The sequence below is a fragment of the Myotis yumanensis genome, unplaced genomic scaffold (assembly GCF_028538775.1).
Source record: "Myotis yumanensis isolate MYYU_CA2020_CCGP unplaced genomic scaffold, mMyoYum1.0.hap1 SCAF_6, whole genome shotgun sequence".
NCBI classification, from domain to species: domain Eukaryota; kingdom Metazoa; phylum Chordata; class Mammalia; order Chiroptera; family Vespertilionidae; genus Myotis; species Myotis yumanensis.
The window spans coordinates 98178077-98182283 of NW_027223757.1; the positions used below are offsets into that span (position 1 = coordinate 98178077).

The 4207-nt window shown below is 51.6% G+C and overlaps 3 non-coding genes across 3 annotated transcripts; 2 read left to right on the plus strand and 1 right to left on the minus strand.

The window, feature by feature from the left end:
* Positions 1 to 257: 257 nt before the first annotated feature.
* On the minus strand, positions 258 to 330 carry TRNAM-CAU (transfer RNA methionine (anticodon CAU)). The gene has a single exon. It is a non-coding gene; the product is annotated as a tRNA-Met (tRNA).
* A 566-nt stretch (positions 331 to 896) lies between these two features.
* On the plus strand, positions 897 to 978 carry TRNAL-AAG (transfer RNA leucine (anticodon AAG)). Its single transcript has one exon. It is a non-coding gene; the product is annotated as a tRNA-Leu (tRNA).
* Positions 979 to 3867: 2889 nt separating this feature from the next.
* TRNAQ-CUG (transfer RNA glutamine (anticodon CUG)) lies at positions 3868 to 3939 on the plus strand. The gene has a single exon. It is a non-coding gene; the product is annotated as a tRNA-Gln (tRNA).
* Positions 3940 to 4207: the final 268 nt, after the last annotated feature.

Sequence of the window (4207 nt, forward strand, 5' to 3'; positions counted from 1 at the left end):
AGCCCTAGCTACAAGTGGTGTTTAAGGAGTGGAAAAATTCTGGAGTATTTAATTCTTAAAGAAAATCACTATTTTGTAACGAAACATTACATGGTTGGGTTAAACAGCAAATTACCGTTTGTCCTCATTGGATTTTTTTATGGTGATGGTGTACACTTTCTACAGAAAAAAATAGAGAAAGAAGAAAGATTTTTGTTAGCTCCATTGTCTTTTAGGTTAAGATTTAAGAAGAAAAAGGCCAAACAAAAACAAGGCACTGCCCCCTCTGAGGTTCGAACTCAGGACCTTCAGATTATGAGACTGACGCGCTGCCTACTGCGCTAAGGAGGCAGCTGCTGCTGCTCGGCCGCGGAATGTCTACCAGCATCGTTGTAAGCTGCGGCAACCAAAGACCCCTGGGTCATAATGTCTGAAAGCACAGTGCAACTGACAGGAAGCATCCAAACGCCCTAAAGCGGTGCCGAGCAGAGCAGGGCCGACCCGTCTCCCCGCGAACCTTCCTGGGCGGCCGGGGACGGAGGCGGTTCCGCGAGGGGCCGGGCTGCGGAGCCGCCGCCGGAGCGGAACCGCGCTGCCTGCTCGGGGTTCTGGGAGGCGCTCGGGCCGAGGCGGGTGGGGGCGGCCGGCGGCCTGGGACTCCCCTCGACCTTCCCAGGGGCGCGGACCTGGCTCTCTCCCGGCCCGGAGGCTCCCCTCCGCGTCCTCAGCGCCCCCGGGCCCTCCGCTGGCAGGACCCCTTTTCCTGTGTTGGTGGCACCGGGGGCAGGAGCCTCCTCCCGGGCCACCGGCGCGCCCCGGCTCCGGGCTCCGGGCGCACCTGGGAGCGGGGAGGCAGCGAGGCCGGGAGAAGCGACATTCAGTGCCGGGAAAGTGCAGACCAGGAGCCTCTGGCGGGCGGTAGCGTGGCCGAGCGGTCTAAGGCGCTGGATTAAGGCTCCAGTCTCTTCGGAGGCGTGGGTTCGAATCCCACCGCTGCCACATGCCTTTTCCCGCGCTCCACCGTGACCCGGTCAGTGGACGCCCCTTTTTACTCCCCAGGTGAACAGCTCCGAGGCTCCCGCTTCAGGGAGGTTCCTCAAGCCCTACCGTGCCTTCCCGCAGGCCAGAGGTAGCACCGTGCTCACCGTGTTTCCAAACGGCCGCCACACCGGATAGGCCTTCAACTATTTCAATTAACAAATAGTTAATGAGCACCCACGTGCGTGTGCGTGCGTGTGTGTGAGAGATATTTACTCCCTTCATCACTGTATTTTCAACACCCAGAAGCTTTCAACACTTAACAGACCTTCATTTAATCATTCGCGTTTTTAGAATTTAGTCGGCGTCTCCGGTGCGCGGGTGCTCGCTCGGGACCGCAGCGCGCAGTCCTTTCCGCGGCGCGACCAGCGGCCAGCGGCCGGCGGCGCCTCCTGCTCCCCTGCGAGCCCGAAGGACGCGACTTGAGCGGCCGGGACTCTGCCCCAGGGGCCGGGCCTGGCCAGGCAGCGGCCGCGCCCCACCGACGAGAGGCCTCTGCGTCTCCTCTTCGGTTCCCTCTGTCCGCCGGGGAGGCTCGCTCTGCCCGCGGGGCTTCTTCCCACCCCCGGGTCCCAGCTGGAAGCGGCGTCCTCCCCGCCGCGCCCCGCAGCGCCCCGGCCCCCCCAATTCCCATCAGCACGCTGTAGGGGGAGCACTACATGGCTCCCAGCGGTAACAGAGGAGAGAAAAGGGGGAGATTGTAACTTTTACTTTAGACATTTCAGTTTGAGTTGTTACAATGAGTGGGCATTTGTTTCATAAATCAAATACGTGAATTCACCAGTTTAAAAATGAAGTTTTAAAACTCGAAACCGGAGAAATAGAGCAAAGGAGAAATGCAGTGTGCGGGGAGCAGGCTGTGCTGCTGCAGGCGGCCCTTGGTTGGGGTTTCCTGCCGGTGAGCAGCGGAGGTGCTGGTACCCCTCAACCCGGACTTAGCATTTACTGAAAGTTTTGGAGGTGTTTGTGCAATTGTCTGCTTCTCCCCATGCACCAGTTCTGCCAGATACAGAACCATGTTTCTCTTGCTTCCCCACGTCACAGGGACTAGATAAATATTTGTGGTCTCGGTGACTGTGCACAGGACACAAAGGCTTTCTAATTTGTGAAGTGAGCGAGGTACACAGCCGAGGAGCCAGGAAGACTCGGAGACCTTCCGTGTAGGGAGGGGGCAAGGGTTCTGCAGCTCCTCCTATAGGACATCCATCCAAGTGTGGTCTGGCCTGCGGACTTGCTCACTCCGGGTTCAGCCCTGCTGCCAGGGGACTGCGAACCACCTTTGTGGATTACCAGAGAGACTGGCCTGGACTGGAGCCCAGTCATCGCGCCCTCTGCTCCTTCCCTCCGTGCTGTCAACTGTTTGCATTTACCTTGCAACGTTTGTAACCCAACCGTAGGTGATTCCAATGAAAAGGTGCAGCCTCATGAACTCTAGAGTCGAGAATAAACAAGCCTCCAGGATGGGGTGGGCAAGATGAGTGAACGTCATCAAAAGGGAAACTCACAGCTATGAAATAAACAAGTCTTGGGATGTAACTGTGATGATTATAGTTAATAATACTGTATTGTTTATTTCAAAGTTGCCAAGAGAGGATATCTTAAAACTATCATCACAAGAAAAAAATTGTAACTGTGGTGATGGATGTTCACTAGATTTATTACAGTGATCATTTCTTAATATATACAATATTGAATCATTATGTTGCAATCCTGAAGCTAATATAATTGTTTCTCAATAAAAGTAGAAAAGATTACAATGTTTTGCACCATTAAAGTTGTTAATCCCAATACACAGACACGCACAAAAATCAGTATCACACGAAGAGGTGACCAAAAAAATATAGTACAAAAAATAAACAAACCAATCCATGGCCACCTGCCCTATTTTCCTGGTCTTTACCCGCTTTCCTGGGGGGCAGGTGGGGGAGGTAAATGTACAAAGGTCAGAAACACAGTCCCCCTGGCCTCTCAGAGAGCAATGTCAAGCCAATAGTCGAATAGTGAATGGGCTTTTAAGTTCTGGTATCGTTTTAAACCAGTGAACATTTTTCTTTCTCTTTAAGAAAAAAGGTTGTGGCTCATGGAATAATACATATGCCACCTGGAGGGGGGGCGGGAGACCTGCCCCTGATCCAGCTACATCTGAGCCAGCTTAGACCACCTTGAGCCAGGAGGTTCGTGAAGACGGGTGGGAGAGCTGTGTGGAGGGAGGGGGCGTTACTGGCACCTGGCCAAAAGTCTTTGAATTTTTCTGCTTCCCTCCTGACCTCTCAAAAGATACACTCACTTCACCACATTCATTGAGCAGCTATTTTGCTTGGTTGGAGATTTAACAAAAGGATGAATAACTGAAACTGTTTCAGGGATTTCTTAGCAATTTGGCCTTGGGGACTACTAGCCATACATTAAGGGCACATGGTCAATAATTAATATTTAGCTCAGGTAAAATCTCCCTTTTGAACGGGGAGATTAAAATCCAATTTGTCCTTGTGTGGGTCGAAAATGAAGGCGAAATCAAAATCGCCAGAAGTAACAATATTCTCGGATCAGGACCCTGCCGTGCCCCTGGTAGCCAGGGAAAGAAACCGGGACAGGAGGTCAGTGAAAACATCCAGAGAAACCCCACGTCCTTCAAACGGCTTAGATCTAATTTTTAAAAATACTCCTGAAAATTAAAAAAAAATCAATTAGGAGGAAGAAGCAGAGCTTTCATTTAAACTAGCATTTCTAAAAAAAAAAAAGACAGAAAAAAAGTAGCATTTCTTTTTCAATTATATTCTATAACTATATCGCATGGGTTTTTTAGGAGAAATGAGTTACTAGGGTTGCCAGCCCAGCTGGTCCAAAAGGGGTTCCATGGTGTAATGGTTAGCACTCTGGACTCTGAATCCAGCGATCCGAGTTCAAATCTCGGTGGAACCTTAACTTTTCATCTCATTTAAAACGGTGCAGTAGCCCTGACCAGTTTGGCTCAGTGGATGGATCATCCGCCTGCGGGCTGAAAGGTCTCAGGTCCCCTACTGGTGTGTTTCTCTCTCATCCATGCTTCTAACTCTCTATTCCTCTCTGTAAAAAATCAGTAAAATACATATTTTTTAAAAAGTTAAAACCACGCAGTAGTCAGGAAGGCGGGCTGCTGCAGCGCGCGGTCTGCAGGCTGGGGACCCTCCTGCCCTCCCCAGCCCAGCAC